At 45.0% G+C, this 19,677-nt stretch overlaps 1 protein-coding gene across 1 annotated transcript in view; it reads right to left on the bottom strand.

Annotated features, from left to right (window-relative positions):
- Nucleotides 1-19,677, bottom strand: part of KLF12 (KLF transcription factor 12) — a 280,926-nt gene that overhangs the window by 107,970 nt on the left and 153,279 nt on the right. The gene's annotated exons all lie outside the window — the stretch shown is intronic.

Genomic DNA, 19,677 nt, shown 5'->3' with positions numbered 1-19,677 from the left:
ACTTGAGGTGCAGCCTCAACAGTGCTGAGTACAGGGTGATGATGACCTCCCTGCTCCTGCTGGCCACACTATTTCTAATGCAGGTCAGGATGCCGTTGGCCCTCTTGGCCACCTGGTCACACTGTTGGCTCATGATCAGCAGAGCAACAACCAACACCCCCAGGTCTGTTTTCTGTACAGTCATCCAGCCACACTGCCCCTAGCCTGTGACACTGCCTGAGGTTATTGTGGTCAAAGTGCAGGACCCAGCGCTTGGTCTTCATACAATCATAGAATCACAGCATGGCCTGGGTTGAAAAGGACCACAATCACTTAGTTTCAACCCTCATGCCATGGGCACGGTCAACAACCGCTAGACCAGGCTGCCCAGAGCAACATCCAGCCTGGCCTTCAATGCCTCCAGGGATGGGGCATCCACAACCTCCTTGGGCAACCTGTTCCAGTATGTCACTACCCCCTGAGTGAAAAACTTCCTCCTACTATCTAACCTAAACCTCCCCCATCTCCGTTTAAAACCATTCCCTTGTTCTATCACTATCAACCCACATAAACAGTTGTTTAAACACCCTCCCACTGTGTGAAACAGTCATTGCTGTGGAGACTAGCTTCAGAGCAGGTAAGACTGCACTGGGGAAGGGACCTAAAGCAAAAAGGCCAACTAAAAATCTCTTTTTAGGGGTTTTTTTTTTGAACCCAACAAAAGCACTGTGCTGGTGCTGGGGGGCTAGCAGCTTGTGGGCAGGCTGCTCAGCCAGCAGGAGTGGAGCTGGCACTATCCACTCTTACCTCTGAGCTTGACCTTGACCCTTTTCTGCAAGGCTAAAAGCAGCCCTTGGGAGAGCAAAAGCTAGATTCCGCTCACCTAGTGTGCCAGATAAGAAAAGGTAAGAAAAGGTGTTACTGTCTACCTATAACAGGGAGGCAAATCAGAGTATGAGCGCTGTCCACACTGCCCATTACTGCAGCAGTAGGTGTGGGAGGTGGGTCTTGTGGCAGGATGCGTCAGTGTTATTGTCTTTGCTCAGGAGACTGCTGTCCTACTGACAGACCCTGAGACTGCAGGTTCAAAACATGGTTTCTACCAGACAGTGGGCTTGCCCCAAGAAGACTGTGGCAACCCAGATGAAGGGCCTGCCTAGAAATGTAGCGGTTCAGGTCTCTGGCTGCAGGGAGTGTCTGAGCCTGCTGCTGCTGGGGGAGGATGGGAAGGATGCCACCTGAGTGAGGTGTGAGCAGGTGGATGAGTTGCTCAGTGTGGTGGTAGAGGTTATGGAGAAGGTAGAGAGATTAAGAACCATCAGAGAATGAGAGAGGGAGACAGACTGGTGGTGTGACTCTCTGCAGGAAAGGTGCAGAGATTGCACCCCTCAAACTGTAGTGGATCCTCTCCCCTTGCCAGAGTCAAACCAAGAGAGCCTACTGGAGAGGAGGAATGGCAGCAGGTCCCAGCTCAGAGATGCAGGCGGTGCCCATCCTGACCTACCTCAGGTGCCTATTTCGGGTCCTCTATGTAAAAGGTTTGAAGCCCTGAAACTGGAGGGTGAGGTGGCTGAGAATGAGGTGGGAGGACTGCCTCCAAGCTTTTCTAAGGAGAGGCAGTCGGTTCCATGCTTGAAGACTGCCTCCTCCAGTAAAGAAAGGAGGGTGATAGTCATAGGTGGTCCCTTCAGAGAGGAACTGAGGGCCCAATATGTCAGCTTGCCCCTACACGTAGGGAGGTGTGCTGCCTCCCTGGGGCCTAGGTCAGGGATATTTCTAGAAAACTTCGTAGTCTGATCTGCTCCTCTGATTATTATCTTCTATTGACAGTCCAGGCTGGCAGTGATGAGGTTACTGACAGAAGCCTGAGGACTATAAAAAATGGTTTTAGGGGACTGGGGAGGTTAGTTTATGGAGCAGAAATTTCACTAGAAATGAGCCTAGGGGAGCAGTAATGGGATTAGGGGTGAGGCGAGAGGCTCAGCTGAAGTGCATCGACACCAATGCACGCAGCATGGACAACAAACAAGAAGAGTAGGAAGCCATTGTGCTCCAGGCTAACTATGACCTAGCTGCTATTACCGAAACTTGGTGGGACCACTCCCATGACTGGAGTGCTGTGACGGAGGGCTACAAGCTCTCCAGAAGGGATAGACGAGAAAGGAAGGGTGGTGGAGTGGCCCTCTATATTAAAGACTGTTTTGATGTTGAAGAGCTTGGGGTTGGGAATGATAAATTTGAGTATCTGTGGGTAAGGATCAGGGGGAAGGCCTGTAGGGGAGATATCTTGGTGGGGGTCTGTTATAGACCACCTAATCGGGATGAAGAGAAGGACGAGGCATTCTATGAGCAGCTTGTGAAAGTCGCGCAATCTTCAATTTCCCTGATATATGGAAATACTGGAAATGTTGGAAATATTTTTGTTTGTTTGTTCGAGCACTGCTTAGTCTTGGTAGTGCCTTTTTTCTTTTTTTTTTCTTTTTGCCTCCTTCCTCTTGTCAGTTTCAATTCATTAACCCCTTTTTAATAGACACCAGCAATGAACCCACTTTTCATCGTGAGGGTGTTGAGTAAAGGCTTACAAGCTGTCATGTTATTCTCAACTTATTGGCAAATTATCAAGGCCATAATTACTTGTTGTGGAATTATGTTCATATATAACTACCTAAGGGCATTGATGGAGACACCTGCATAGTACTGTATGCAATGTGGTATGGTCTGAATTTTGACATTTACATCCCAGATGGAATGGCTAATTTTACGAACAGCACAATGTTCAGACCAGTCTCCAGGCTTCCTTATCGGTTTGTCAGACGGTTTTTGAATCTTGAATTAATACTCATGTTGGGGTGCGTGCTATTGCTTTCCTTGATTATATTCCTTTACAAAGGGAAGGAGTCTCCTCCAGAACCAGAGAATGCTGACTGGCAGGGAATATGGAGAGGTTCAGGAAAGATCTTAAAAGCAAGGTGACCCGCAATGTCATGGGATTTTACTCTTGAACACCTGTGAGATCCTGAGAAACTAAGTCAGTATTTGAGTCAGGGACAGCGCGGCTTACATAAATCTAAGGAGGTACAACTTATTTGGGGTTTGGCTTGTGCTTACAGCACCCTATATAATACTATTCTGGAGAGAGAGAGTTTCCGAGCTGAGGTTCAAGCCAAAATGGAGAATCTCCAAGTCAAATCTGATCAGTTACAAGAGACACCAGTAACAATATCAGTTGCTCCTGTGGAAGGCAAGAAATGGAAATGAGTGTCCACGCGTCTAGAACAGAAAAGAGAAGAAATGGAGGAGGAGGTGGAGGAAGATCCAGGCGAGGGGCCCTCCTCAGAACCACCACCATCGCGAAAAGCAAAAGGAAAAACTAAGAGACATGCAGAAGAGACTGATGATGAGGACATCCTTATTACTACCCGTCAGCCTCTGAAGATGACTGAAATCCAAGGCTCCAAAAAGGAGTTCACACGGGACCCGAATGAAACTCTCGTTTCCCAGTTGCTTTGCTGCTGGCACCGTGGGGCCAATAGTTTGTTTCTAGATGGTAATGAAGCTCGCCAGCTAGGAGCCATTGCCAGAGACCCAGCTATTGACCGAGGAATTAGTCGATGTTTGGATGAGTTTTCCACCCTTTGGGAACGAGTGTTAATAGCCATGAAAGAAAGGTATCGCTTCAAAGACGGCTTGAAGCCTGTGATGAAAAGATGGGATACAGCTGAAAAGGGTATCCAGTATTTGAGGGAAATGGCTGTGGTGGAAATGTTGTTTGACTCTAACTTTGTTCCTAACCACCCACGACAAGACCACAATCCTGAGAGAGTGAGGACAATGCCTGAGATATGGCAGAGACTCACAGCAACAGCACTAGACAGATATGCCGGTACACTACTGTCAGCTAATGACAGATACCGGGAACAAGAGAGAATACCCTTAGTTTTTGAATTGATTCTTACGCTCCAAAACTACGAACAACAGCTACCCTCAACTCACGTTTCCATTGCCGCCATCTTACAAATAACGGACCAACTGAATGAAATGCAGGAGCAAATGTCTCTACTGATTAATCGTGACAAACCTGTGCCAGTATCAGAAATACCTGCATTCTCCACCAAAAAATCTGTCATGGAGTTAACGAGACCTATTTACGCCTGTGACAGGGGGCGGTAGGCCCCTGCCCTCCCCTCCCCAGCCCATAAAATGGGAAGGAAGGGAGGAAAACAAAAACAACGGCAACAATCTATGGAGGAAAACTTATTTTACTAACTATGATATCAGAATGCAAGATAACACAATATAATACAATCTGATTGAAATTGAGACTAATAAATCAAATAAAATAGGAGAGAGAGAGAGAGTTCCTGAGACTGATTCAAACCTGAAAAGCTTGGAATAGCCAGAAAAGCACCCTCCAGCACCCACTGCCAGGCAGTAAGAGACCGCCCCACCCAGAAGGGCCAGATCCCATGACTTCTGTAATGTATAGGGATAGGTGCCTGCAATTGGAGCATTAACACTTTAACTCCTGGTACACTACATGATGTTTTGATGCAGAATACTGAGAACCAAAAACAAAAAACATAAAACCATGACATTATTATACAGCACAGAGGAAGCAGTCCAAGAGGATTCCAGAGTGCGTGGAAGATAGCTTCCTTACACAGCTGGTACGAGAGCCTACCAGGGGTAGTGCCCTGCTAGACCTGCTCTTCATTAATAGAGAATGACTGGTGGGAGCTGTGAAGGTTGGGGACTGTCTTGGGCACAAAGAGATCATGAAATTGTAGAATTCTCTATTCTTGGAGATGTCAGAAGGGTGACCGGCAAAACTGCTATCTTGAACTTCCACAGGGCAGACTATGTCCTGTTCAGGACGCTTGTTGCAGGCGTCCCCTGGGAGTCGCTCCTAAAGGGTAAAGGGGCAAAGGGGAAGCCTGGACACTCCTCAAGATGGAAATCTTAAAGGCACAAGAACAGGCTGTCCCTGAATGCTGTAAGGCAAGCCATAGGGGAAGAAGACCAGTGTGGATGAGCTGAGAACTACTGTTGAAACTCTGGGAGAAAAAGAGAGTCTATGTCCTCTGGAAGAAGGGATGGGCTACTTGGGGAGATTACAAGGAAGTTGCTAAGGTGTGCAGGGAAGAAGTTAGGAAGGCAAAAGCCCAACTTGAACTCAGACTGGCCACTGCAGTAAAAGAGAATAAGAAATCCTTTTGTAAGTATATCAACGGTAAGAGAAGAACCAAGGAGAATTTTCATCCTTTACTTGATGCAGTGGGGAATGTGACCACTGAGGATAATTAGAAGGCTGAGGTCCTCAACGTCTTCTTTATATCTGCCTTTAAAAGGCAGATAAGTTATCCTCAGGACACTTTATGCCCTGATCTGGAAGTCTAGGATGCCAGACAGAATACACCCCCGGGGAGACGGTTAGAGAGCTCCTCCTCCATCTGGACTGTCACAAGACAATGGGACTGGACGGGCTCCACCCGCGGGTGCGGAGGGAGCTGGCGGGGGTGACTGCCGAGCCACTCTCTGCCACGGTTATCTGGAGAGGTCCCAGAGGACTGAAGGCTTGCTGATGTGACTCTCATCTACAAGAAGGGCCATAAGGGATCTGGGGAACTACAGGCCTATCAGCCTGACCTCAGTACCAGGGAAAGTTATGGAGTAAATCATCTTGGGTGAGATCACATAGCATGTCAGCCTATCAGGCCCAGCCAGCATGGGTTCATGAAAGGCAGGTCGTGCTTGAGCAACCTCATCTCCTTCTGCGACTGGGTAACCAGACTGGTAGACGAGGGAAACGCTGTTGATGTAGTCTAGCTAGACTTCAGCAAAGCCTTTGACACAGTCTCTCACAGTATTCTCCTGGGGAAACTGGCTGCCTGTGGCCTGGACAGGTATACCCTTCTTTGGGTAAGAAACTGGCTAGAGGGACGTGCCTAGCGAGTACTGGTTAATGTTAAGTTTGCAGATGACACCAAGTGAGGAGGTAGTTTTGATCTTCCTGAGGGTAGGGAGGCCCTTCAGAGGGATCTGGATAAGCTGGATCGCTGGGCTGAGGTGAAGGGGATGAGGTTCAACCAGGCCAAATGCCAGGTTCTGCACTTTGGCCACAATAACCCCATGCAGCGCTATAGGCTTGGGGCTGAGTGGCTGGATGCCTGTTAAGAAATAAGGGACTGGAGGGTGTTGTTTGATCCTCAGCTGAACATGAGCCAACAGTGTGCCCAGGTGGCCAAGAGGGCCAACGGCATCCTGACCTGCATTAGAAATAGTGTGGCCAGCAGGAGCAGGGAGGTAGTCATCTCCCTGTACTCAGCACTGGTGAGGCTACACCTCGAGAATTGTGTGCAGTTTTGGGCCTGTCACTACAAGAAAGACATCAAGGCCATGGAACGTGTCCAGAGAAGGGCAACGAAAAAGGAGCACAGGTCTTATGGGGAGCGGCTAAGGGAGCTGGGATTGTTCAGTCCGGAGAAAAGGAGGCTCAGGGGAGATCTCACTGCACTCTACAACTTCCTGAAGGGAGGTTGTCTTGACGAAGGGAACAAACAAGACCCCAGGAAATGGCCACAAGGTGTACCAGAGGAGATTTAGATTAGACATAAGGAGAAACTTTTTCTCTCAGAGAGTGGTCAGGCACTGGAATGGCCTGCCCAGGGAGGTGGTGCAGTCGCCGTCCCTGGCAGTGTTCAAGAGGCGTCTGGATGAGGAGTTACGAGATATGGTTTAGTGCTTGTGGTAGCAATGGTGATGGGAGGATGGCTGGACTAGATGATCTTGTAGGTCCTTTCCAACCTTGTGATTCTATGATTCTATGATCTCTCCATAATGTCAACTCATAGCACTGCTCCATAGTGTCACCCTTAGCATCACCCCATAATACAACTTCATACCGCTGGCTTCTGGCCCACAGAATCTCTCCATACGTTACCCCATAGGGTTGCACCAAACTTCTGCTCCATTGTGTCACCCCATATTGTCTTCCCATAGCTCTGCCCTATATCGCTACCTCAAAGCATCACCCCATAGCATCACCCCATAGCACTGCCCCACAGAGTCACCAGATACTGTCAACACATACCACTGTCCAATAGCATCTGCTTCTGCTAGCTCTGCTTCATAGTACTGTCCCATAATGTCACCCCATAATGCTGCCTCCACAGTGTCACCCCATACTGTGGCCCCATAGCATCACTCCATAGCACTGCCCCATAGCATTGTCCCATAGAATCTCCCAACGGCGCCATTCCACAGTTCCACGCCATAATGCTGCCCCATAGCATTGCCCAATGCACTGCCCCACAGCTCAGCCACAAAATGTCCCCCATGGCGCTGTTCCATAGCAACACCCCATAGCGTCACCCCATAGCATTACCCCATAGCACTGCCCCATAGTGTTTAGACTGTATTAGAGTAAAACCTCTAAATATGAAATTAGCTTTATTTGCTGGAAAGGCATAGTATAAGAAAACCTTTTCTAATGATCTTTTCCAACAGCATTAGGAGCTCTGTAACCAAGAGTGGGACCTCAGTAAAAAGGGATGGCTTATCTCTCAGGACTTTATTACCTGGAATCTTCCAGAACGTTGTTAACCAAAATCTGACTGTTCATTTCCTTAGACAGTGAGTGTGGCCACTGGTTTTATTCAGTGAGACTACATGTCCATCAGTATACCAAGGTCCCTTTCCATCAGACAGCTTTCCAGCCACTCAGCCCCAAGCCTGTAGGGTTGCCTGAGGTTGTTGGGACCAAAATGCAGGAGCTGACACTTGGCCCTATTGAAATTCATACAGTTTACCTAATCCTAACCCTAATCGGGGCCCATCAATCCAGTCTATCCAGGTCCCTCTGTAGTGCCTTTCTCCCCTCAGGCAGATGAACATTCCCTCCCATCTTGGTGTCATCTACAAACTTAATGAGGGTGCACTCAATCCCCTCATCAAGATCATTATTAAAGACGTTAAATAGAAGCTGCCTCAGTACCGAGCCCTGGGAGACTTAGCAACCACATCTGCCAACTCCTTCAGCACTCTAGGGTGCAATCTATCCAGCCCCATGGACTTGCGAGCATCCAGTTTTCAGGTCCAAAACCCGAAACCAGGTCCAAAATCATCTCATCGTGGATCATGGAGGGCCTATTCTGTTCCCCATGCCTGTCAACCGCACAGGGGGCTGTGTTCCCAGGGAGTAACAACTCCTACCATTAAAGACTGAGGCAAAGAAGGCATTAAGTACCTCAGCCTTATCCTGATCCTTGGTAACAAGGTTGCTCTCTGTGTCCAATAAGGGATGGTGATTCTCCCTAGCCCTCCTCTTACTCCTGATGTATTTATAGAAAAATTTATAAAAATATTTATTAAACATATTTTCTCCAGCCATCTCCCAGAAACATCTGTGTTGTTCTTGAGAGTTTGTGACCCAGTGGGCTGCCCTGGCGTCCAGCCCAGGAAGAATAACATGAGGGCATGTGTCTCCATGCAGCTCCCTCCTCCCAGTGCTCTTTGCCTCTGGTGTCAGGAAGAGGAGCAGCCTCTGCCCCTGCGCTCACGTCTGCACAATAGGGCCACCAACCATCAGCTGAAATCACAGAATCACAGAATGGCCTGGGTTGAAAAGGACCTCAAAGATCATCTAGCTTCAACACCCCTGCTGTTCCCCCTCCTGATTATATGCTTCCTTCAAGTACTGGAAGGCCACAGAGAGGTTTCCCCGGAGCCTTCTCTTCTCCAAGCTAAACAAGCCCAGTTCCCTCAACCTTTCGTCATAGGAGAGCTGCTCCAATCCTCTGATCATCTTAGTGGCTCTCCTCTGGACCTGCTCCAATAGCTCCACGTCCTTCCTGTACTGGGGGCCCCAGGCCTAGTCACAGTGCTCCAGAGGGGGCCTCACAAGAGTCGAGTAGAAGGGGACAATCACCTCCCTCTTCCTGCTGACCATCCCTTTTTTAATGCAGTCCAGGATATAGTTTCCAGGCAGAACCAGAAGCACAAGGCAGATTAGCGTGGCTCCCTGCTAGAAAGGGTTCTGAACAATGCTGCAGCCTCTGCTGGTCACTGGTCTTGGCTTGTGCTTTTTGTGCCAGCCCTTCAGAGCCGTACCCAGTACCCTTGCAGTGCTCCCTTTCATTAGCTGGCTGATAATAAATGCTGCCAGGCACACACAGCATGTGATCTCCCTATTCACAAAGCATTTTTTGGCTGTGTGAAAAAGCACTCCTTACTGCCTGTCTTTCCATCTCTCATGGAAAACCAAGCAGCCAGCCACACAACCAGTCACCACGCCTTGAGTGGAGCACATTACAGCCAGGGCTGATAAAGAATTATCTGCTGGATGGCCACCCTTTCTTGCCCAGCTACACGTCATCTTCTTTCTAGTGCCCTGAACATAGCTTACTGTGGGACACATTTTGTAATACCCCTTTTCACGCCTTCACCCTACTCATAGAATGACAGAATCAAAGAATTGCTCAGGTTGGAAAAGACCTTAACGATCATCCAGTTCAACCACAACCTAACCTTACTACCCTAACTCTAACAACCCTCCATTAAATCATGTCCCTGACCGTCACATCCAAACGGTTTTTAAACACTCAATCACCTCCCTGGGGAGCCTATTCCAGTGCTTAACAGCCCTTTCTGTAAAGAAGTGTTTCCTGATATCCAACCTAAACTTATCCTGGCACAACTTGAGGCCATTTCCCCTTGTCCTGTCACCTGTCACCAGTGAGAAGAGACCAACCCCGCTCTTGCTCTCTCATGGTTATCTCCTCTCAGCACCAGCATTTGTCTGCACAGCAGAGCTTAAAGGCAGCACAAAATCATTGAGATCATTGTTTCTAGTAGTCCATCCTGGCACCTTTACACTCATAAAGTTCATAGGGTACTGGGTTTCAGTGAGGCTTCATGCTTTTGTGGAGTGCTATTGCTCACCACAGCACAGTTTACAACCCTTCAACCATCAGCTGTCAGCTTTCAAACTGCTCTTCTTTTCTAGCGGCACTCTCTCAAGGTCAGCTTGTAAGAAAGCAGACCAAAAAAGCTGCCCTTGATGACGGAAGCTGAACAGACTAAATTTAGCCTTTATAAAATAAGCTGGCTTTGAGGACAGGAAGTTAAAAAATAAATTGCTGAATATTTAACTCTTCAAACATCACCAAAAAAGCACACACCCTTCTCAGTTGTCATCGTGCTGCCCCACCTTGTATGCTCTGGCAGCAGGAATTTCAGGCAGGATGATGCTGTTTTGTCAAAGAGTTACAGGAGGGTGAGTTGGGCAAATTCTGTTATGCCCGCCACAGCAGCACCCAAAAGAGGAGGCTGGGTGCTGCAAGCACATAACTGTGCCCATCTGAAACAGCTTTCAGCTCTGGCTGCCATGTGTTCAGGGTGAAATCCAGACAGCCAGAAATATTCCAGCACCTACATTAAAAGAAACTCAGGCTAGGTTCGAAATAACAAATGGATATACAAATGAATAACAAAAGGATGGTGGTGAAAGACTACTATGTAGAATAAGAAGGGGAAACATGCAGACAACTGAAAATTAAAGCCAAGTAGAAGATGTTAACATTGTGTTTCTGAGTGGAAAAGCTCCAAGAAAACAGGCATTTGTGCCTTTTGTTCAAAGCTGCTGCTCTGAGCCTTCCTTTGCTGACAGGACTGAAAGGAGTGTATAAACAGGAGGGGATACATCTGTTTACGAGGGTGGATAGTGACAGGACAAGGGGGAATGGTTTTAAACTGAGACGGGGGAGGTTTAGGTCAGATATTAGGAGGAAGTTTTTCACACAGAGCGGTGACGCATTGGAACAGGTTGCCCAAGGAGGCTGTGGATGTCCCATCCCTGAAGGCATTGAAGGCCAGTCTGGATGTGGCTCTGGGCAGCCTGGTCTAGTGGTTGGCAACCCTGCACACAGCAGCGGGGTTGAAACTAGATGATCATTGTGATCCTTTTCAACCCAGGCTGTTCTGTGATTCTATGACTGTACAGTCTGGATTCATTAGACCAATCCAAGAGGTCATGCTGGAGAAGACAGCTAGATCTTCCTGTTTTTCATAGGGAGCATGATTTTAAAAGCAGCTTACCATCAGTTTTTGAGAAATGATTGCTTAGGGTCAAAGGGAACTTCGTGTTCAGAGTGAAAATGAGATCCCAAGAGACTGCACTCCTGAGTCGGGCTGAGCCAGACTCTATTTCAGTAACTCCCATTGCTCCTTTTCTAAACAGCACCAGTTGGTACCATTAGAAAGAGAGGCAGGGTCCAGGGATGACTGAAATAAAAATGGATTCAGTGAAAATGCATTTGAACAAACTGTGCCAATTCAACAGGAGTGACTGAATGATGCCCTCTTTATGGATCGCTATCTCAGCACAGCAGTTAGATGTTTGATTTCAAAGTAGATGGTTCCAGCTCTCAATGCCTAACAAAATTCTATTCTCTTTGTGACTCTGAAAAGGCAAAACAAACTCAGTGCAATATAAGAGGTGCAGGTGCCCTTTGTTAGCAGATTGCTGCTAGATGTGTAAAACCTACAGAACGTGATCCAAAATAAGAGAAAAACTTTGAGCTGGGGAGATGGAAGTCAAACTAACCATTAATAAACAGACAAGTAAAATTGAGGCTTCATGGTTATAAGAATATTTTCTTAAGTTTTCCTGAACAGCCACACTAAGGTACTATTGCACTCTGTGTGGAGGTATTCTACAACTACTGCAATAATAAAAACTCAAACCTTTTGCAATGGCTCGAATTAGGTGCAGGGAAATGTGCTTAAAAAGAGATCCCTATACAAACAGCATTAATTTTTAAACACGTTTAACAGTGAACACAAATACACTTAGTGTAAAATGACTTATTTTTAAATAATGCATTTCCAAAGAAGGGGTAAACATTAAAGTTACTTGGTGTTTAACTCTCATCCCCAAACGGACAGATTTATTAAGGCCTTTCTCCCATGGCATACATGGAGAAAAAGTGATTAACACCTACAGCCCAAAAAACTGATCAGCCCCTGTACTATCTGGTAAGTCGAATATACCTTTCAAAAATACAAGCCAACACTCACAGAATTTCAATCTCTACATAGGACTACCACAACTTTTTTTTAAGAAACAGAAAACTCCACGCCTTCAATTCCTACATCATTAGCACATTCAGAAAACAAGATGTTTGGCATGGATTGATTGTCTATATTTGACTAGTGTGACTAGAATACTCTACCAAAGGAACAATCTGTTGAAATAAACCAATAGATGTCTACTGGTATAACACAATACCAGTAGACAAGACAAGAGAAACTTAAGTCTAACAAAGGTATTGAACAGCTGCAGTATAATAAGTTCTTGCAGTAACACTTGCTTCAAGCATATAAGGAATACTGATATACTTGTATTTCTTGTACTAATCCGTTTTAGATTTGAGAATCATTTCTGAAGAAACAGTAGTCCCCTAAATAAAGGCTAAAAGGGAAGTAAAATACTACTTAAAGTATCTTACTTCCCCCAGTTCATAATCATTCTTGGCATCAAACAAATAGTTTATAAAATCCCAAACAATGTCACATGTCCATTCAGTAGTACTTCTTGTAAGATTTTCTCTTAAGTTTTTGGAGTAACTCTTCCTCTCTTTAATTTCAATTAATTCTCTGTTTTCCTTAGTCCAATCTTAATTTGGAATCTTTCCATTTAATTTATTGAAAAACTATGCACTGAGCAGTACTATGAGCCAACGAAGATTGAGTTAATAAATACGAGTCCTTGATACTTACATTAAATAATAGTAAGAAAAAAAAAATATTAAACATACATAGGCATTTTTTAATGAATTTGGAGTTGTTAGTATGGGCTGGTTATTTAACATGAAATGGAACACATCAGGAACTTTCTGCAAGTACCTACCAAACCGATTTGTGATAGAAAGGTCCAGCAAACTAAAAAGGCTCAGTGAAAGTCATTTTTGAAAAGATGTGCTGAGTGGCATTTATACTTCTAGGTGAACATACTCAGACTATATTCTAAAATTTATTTTTAGAATTTATTTATTTATTTATTTTAACATGGAAGTATTCAGTGCTCACAAGTAAACCAGCTTGCTTTGATAAATGACAGCCTGAAGAATAATTTGCAGCCAATAATTTGCTGAAGACATAGAAGTTAAAGTTTTACACAAAGAGTTGGCCACAGAATATTCATCAATGGAAAAGCAATAGAAGGACTATGATAAATAATTCATGAATATTTTAAATATATATAAGTTGTTGCACAACTCCAGGTGACACTCAGCCATTTCCCTCCCCCCCAACATTGGAGTTCAGCCCTCCCAAACTGATCTTGCACATCTAAGTCACTCCTCCTTGGGTCAGATACCACAACAGGACTCTACATACCAGTTGATGTGAAAATGGCATAAAAGATTAGGCAGTTAGTTCTTTTTAGTTTTTCCTCCTTATTCAGTCTTCCTCACATTACACATGAGGTGGCAACAACTCCTCAGCTAGCTGGAAAACACAGCAGGAGCAATGGAGCTGCCTTGCCCCAAACTGACGTATGTTTCTCATACACTGCAGCTGAGTTTCATTGCCTCTCTCTGCACATCTCTGTTTATCTTAATTTTCACCAGCAGAATTCATTTTGCCAAATCAACTTCCTTTTTCTGATTACTGTCCTTCATTCTGGAGTTTATGATTATTCTGTTCTTCTGACCTCTGAAATATCTATTTCAACACACTTTTCCTTACTACAGTAAGTACACTGAATACTACTAAGCTACAATTAGATCTGACTGAAACTAATGTTTTCAGTAGTTCGGGGAGAAAAAAAAAAGATTCACTTCAGAAAGAAAAGAATTCAAATAAGCTTTTTAAAAAATAGTGAATTGCAGCATGCTCCTCAGGCAGATATCCAGGGACACCTGCCCCAAACTGGACACTGGGTCTGGTGAAACAAATATTTCCTGTACCATTTGATGGCAATGACGGTCCACAGTGTGAATTCACACAGCCCAAAGCTTTCATTCTCTGAGATGAGAACTCAGTCTAATGAGGTCTACTCCCTGCTCCTTAGAACTTGGGTCTAAGGAGCACATCTTTGATCTCCTAAACACCTCTTTCTTCCCACTGCGGCCCTTCCCCTGGGACCAGGCAGCAACAAGGAGGGCACCAGCTGACCTTTGATAAGTAAGAACAGCCAGACTTGGAAGGAGAAGAGTAACACTGGTTGGAAAAAAAGCCCTAAAGACAGACAAAATGCAAAGACTGGGTCTGGTGTTCTGAGAAAGGAAACAGCAGGTAGTGTTTGCAAAGGCTGAGATAGGACCAGCATAGAGACCAGGGCTCCCAGAGGTCATGCTTGGTGAGCTGTGATTTAAGGGATTCCACCATTTTAAATCCTAAGAGACCTGTCCTACAAACCCTAAAAGAGCTACCTAATCTCACCTTAAAAGCGACAGAGTGTATTATGAGTAAACCTCTCTGAAGAAGATGAGTGTGAGAAGGAAATGGTGCTCATCCCCCAGGATTGTGGGCTGACTGGCGAGGCTGCAGGCCTTGGCTAATGGTTAGGAACAGCATGCAGGACCTCGCCCAGAGGGGAGGAAATGGTCACGATGGGAGAGAAAGAGTTTCTGCCAAGTAAAGCAAAATGCCCTGCCAGTGGCTGACATGGGACCCAGAGCTGCTGAGATCCATCATTTCTCCACTGTCAGCAGATATCCCTGAAATCCAATGTTGAAACATCCTGTCCCTCTGTTAATACTAGGCCACAAAAAATTAAGACAAGAAGTACATGTTGAAGTAATTGCCCATTACAGGATCTGGACAAGAAGACAGTTTTCTTCCTAACATTCCCAAAAGGCCGATTGCTTAATCTTTCAGGCTTAGTAATGTTACTTTAACAAAGCTTTTGGGAGGCAATGATGGGAATGGCAATTCTTGTCTTTTTTCCTAAAAGTGAATGTGCTCTTATACAATCTATGAATATGTAGATTTGGAAAATTAGTCTTTAATGTGATGGACTTTGTTTCAACTCACTGACCTAGTACATCATAGTACTCACTGCTACAGAAAACTAAGAATAAAAGTCTAACCCTATATGTGTACCTCAGCCTCTAGTATACATATCAAAATTACAGTTAAAAGATAAAAAAATAGGATATGGATTATGAGATCAGCAACCTATTGACACTATACCCAGAACTGCAGAATGTATCTGAGCGTTAACTCAGATACAGACCATTTAGAACAACACTATGGAGGTGACGTGTTTCAGCCTTTAGCCCATGGCAACAATAACCACCTGACAATTACTGCAAACTGGTTCATCTCCAGGAGTCTCTTTTAGGTGGAAATAATACAGACTACTTTTGCTTTAGAGAAAGAAAATGCAGGGGGAAAATTTGGAATTTTTTTAGCACTGCAGTATCAAAATTTAGTATTACAACATCAGAGCTAAAACATTACAATACAAAATTTTAAAACATTAAACATATTTTAACCATAGTTATAAGATTATAGTTATAGCCATAGTTATATTATTTTATTCCTTCTGATCTTAAGGTTACTAAATATAAATAGCATACAATAAAATCTATTACAATTTATAGTAATTTCCACTCTATAAAGTAAAGCTTACAGTGTGTATCTACAACAACTTTTATTATTTTAAACTACCACAATTGAAATCTGAAACAACTATACACACTCTTATTCTTATTTCCTTTTATCTTTAAGCCTACAAACAATACAATCTCAACAGATGAACCAAAATAAATTCAAACAGATACTTTTTAATTGTTACTATACCAGTGTATTTTATTTCACGGCAGGCAAAAGTTGATTTTACTTGTTTTTCTCAGAATAGAGAAATACAAAAGTAATACAAACACCACAGTATTATTTGTGGAGGACATTAGCCAAGTTTGTTCAGGAGGACTAACTGATTTTAACAGAGGAAACATCAATTTCCAAAGAAAGTATTCATATGAGCAGCCCAGCAACTTCTCATTTATAAGCTTATATCGAGAATATACAACATTTACTGAAATTAAATGTTGTTAGAGACAAAATTGTTGGTTTTTGACAAATAATGCATATAAAACACTAAATTAGACACCTGAAGCTAAACTGCACATTGAACAGTTTCTCAAGTCCCCTTGAGAGACAGATTTCAATTTAATGGAAGCTTGTTATGTGCTCTCTGGGGTAACGGGGACTATTTCTTCCCCTTGTCCACAGGAAAAGTAGAGGAAATGGATAGCAGTCATTCAGCTAGCCCATCAATTATTTTTCAGTGAAATGAAAAGTCCAATTTTATTTTCTAACACTTTGGACGTATTTTTTTATTGTAAGTAATAAATAAGATGAAATATCATTACAGATGCAGACTGGTCCATTTAATATTTTGGCATCATGGAAGTCCAGAAAAGGTGGAAAGGACCTGGCATCCTCATGGAGATGCACTGGCAGTGATCACGCTACACCAGCGTAACTCCAAGGGCGCAAACTGAGGAAGCTGGCAACCATTAAATTTGCTACATATGCAGACCCCAGCAAAAGATTCAGATCACCAAGTTGTAATTCCCTGTTGTGGACAGGGACACCTTCTACGAGATCAGGCTGCCCAAGGCCCTCTCCAACCTGGCCTTTAATGCCTCCAGGGATGGGCCATCCACAATGTCTCTGGGCAACCTGTGCCACTGCCTTCATCTTCACAGTGAATAATTTCTTCGCTAGATCTAATCTCAATCTCCCTTCATCTAGTTTAAAGCCATTACTCTTTGTCCTGTTGTTACACACCATGTTCAAGCAGCACCAAGGTTTAAGGTGCAAGAGTTGATCCGCTCCTGCATGTTTGCTGCTTTGCTTCCCTGACTCAAAAAGGAGACCAGTTACATGAGAAAACCGCATTCTTTTTTACTTCAGAAGAGGTGCATGACGTAACTCTAAAAAGACGAAAAGATTGAATTGGTGTGTTTTTTCACTAACCACCGTCACCACACACCAAAAAAAACCAAATACCAGCACCACAACTACATCTCTGAGTAGCCATACTCAGTATCTGTTTCTTCTGAGACACAGAAACTATTGTCCTCATTGACGCACAGGTCCTGTGTTTAAGCTATTTTACAGTGCTGAATAGTACTGACAATTCTTAATGTATTACAAATGAAACTGGAGAATTAACACTTAGGTGTTTTTTTCCCACTGAAAAAAAAATCTCTCTTCAATATAAACGCAATTGCGTGTTATAGCCTTGAAAAGCTAATACAAGGAAGGTAAAAACTCTAAAGTGCAGCTGTTCTATATCATGAGTTCTCCTCAATAATTCAAGACTTTTGCATTTGAGCCATCAGGAGGATTGTTTCTGACAAACAGCAACACATGAGCAGGCAGCCACAGTTCCTCTATAATGCTACCCAGGGCAGAGCTGCAGTGCAAATGACTCTCGTATGGCATAAATTGTACTCTTCTCACTACTTCAAAAGCATGTTCATGATTGCAGACTTCTAAGGAGGGGTGAGTTGGCCAGATGCCGCTTATCTGAGCAGATGTGTTGGCCATGACAAGACGCTCATCTTGGGTGTTTCACAGTTACTGCCATACCCACAGTGACCAACAAATAAAGTACCTGCATTTCCAATAGTGAACTGGACATTTTTATAGAGGAAGGCTGAAACAACTACAGAAACACGCAATTATAAAACATTTTGAAAAGGAAAACTTCTTGGTATCCTCATTAGTAACACATCAGAGGGGGTCAAGCACTTCAGATGAACTCTGGAACAAAAAATAATTCCCTAACTAATAAAACCCAGTGGAAAGAAACCCACGAGAATTAGCAAGTGCCAGCCCTGAGTTACTCAGACAATCAAGAAATAAATTAAAGGTATTGTGAAAGCATCACTTGAGACAGTGAAATACAGGAAAGACAGGGAGCTATTGGAGAGGGCTCAGGGGAGAGCCACGAAAATGATCAGAGGGCTGGAGCACCTCCTCTATGAACATAGACTGAGGGAGCTGGGCTTGTTCAGCCTGGAGAAAAGAATCACAGAATCACAGAATCACAGAATTGTAGGGGTTGGAAGGGACCTCTAGAGATCATCGAGACCAACCCCCCTGCCAAAGCAGGTTCCCTACACCAGGTCGCACAGGTAGGCGTCCAGGCGAGACTTGAATATCTCCAGAGAAGGAGACTCCACAACCTCCCTGGGCAGCCTGTTCCAGTGCTCCGTCACCCTCACCGTGAAGAAGTTCTTACGCACATTCGTGCAAAACTTCCTATGCTGCAGCTTATGTCCGTTTCCCCTCGTCCTGTCTCCACGTACCACTGAAAAGAGACTGGCCTCACCACTATGGCCGCCACACCTCAGATATTTATAAACCTGGATCAGGTCCCCTCTCAGTCTTCTTTTCTCAAGGCTAAACAGACCCAGTTCACTTAGCCTTTCTTCATAGGGGAGATGCTCCAGGCCCTTCACCATCTTTGTGGCCCTCCGCTGGACTCTTTCCAAGAGATCCCTGTCTTTTTTGTACTGGGGAGCCCAGAACTGGACACAGTACTCCAGATGAGGTCTTACCAGGGCAGAGTAGAGGGGGAGGATCACCTCCCTCGACCTGCTGGACACGCTCTTCTTAATGCACCCCAGAATGCCATTGGCCTTTTTGGCCACGAGGGCACACTGCTGGCTCATGGCCAACCTGTCATCCACCAGGACGCCCAGGTCCCTCTCTGCAGAGCTCCTCTCCAGCAGCTCATCCCCCAGCCTGTATTGGTACATGCAATTATTCCTCCCTAGGTGTAAGACCCTACACTTGCTTTTGTTGAACCTCATCCGGTTTCTTACTGCCCAGCTCTCCAGCCTGTCCAGGTCTCGCTGAATGGCAGCACAGCCTTCAGGCGTGTCAGCCAATCCTCCCAACTTCGGATCATCAGCAAACTTGCTGAGGGTGGCCACTATCCCCTCATCAAGGTCATTGATGAAGATGTTGAACAAGACCGGACCCAGCACAGACCCCTGGGGGACACCACTGGTTACAGGTCTCCAGCCAGACTCTGCACCACCAACGACGACCCTCTGCGCTCTGCCAGTCAGCCACTTCTCAACCCACCTCACTGTCCACTCATCTATCCCACACTTCCTCAGCTTTGTTATAAGGATGTCGTGGGAGACAGTATCAAACGCCTTTCTAAAATCAAGGTAGATTACATCTACCGCTCTTCCCCCATCCACCCAGCATGTGACAGCATCATAGAAGGCCACCAAGTTGGTCGAGCACGACCTCCCCTTGGTGAACCCATGCTGACTACTCCTGATAACCTCCTTTTCTCCCAGTTGTCTGGAGATGGTATCCAGCACAAGCTGTTCCATCACCTTTCCAGGGACAGAGGTGAGGCTGACAGGCCTATAATTACCCGGGTCTTCCTTCTTGCCCTTTTTGAAGACCGGAGTGACATTGGCTATCCTCCAGTCTTAAAGTGGAGTGACCTCACTGCAGCCTTCCCTTACCTAAAGGGAACCTACAAACAGGAGGGGAGTCAACTCTTTGAAAGGGTAGATAACAGCAGAACAAGGGGAAATGGTTTTAAGTTGAGGGAGGGAAGATTTAGGTTGGATGTCAGGGGGAAGTTCTTTACAGAGAGAGTGGTGAGATGCTGGAACAGGCTGCCCAGAGAGGTTGTGGATGCACCGTCCC

The sequence above is a fragment of the Meleagris gallopavo genome, chromosome 1 (genome assembly GCF_905368555.1).
Source record: "Meleagris gallopavo chromosome 1, MGAL_WU_HG_1.1, whole genome shotgun sequence".
In the NCBI taxonomy this organism is placed as follows: Eukaryota; Metazoa; Chordata; class Aves; order Galliformes; family Phasianidae; genus Meleagris; species Meleagris gallopavo.
This window is presented reverse-complemented; position numbering and strand designations above follow the sequence as displayed.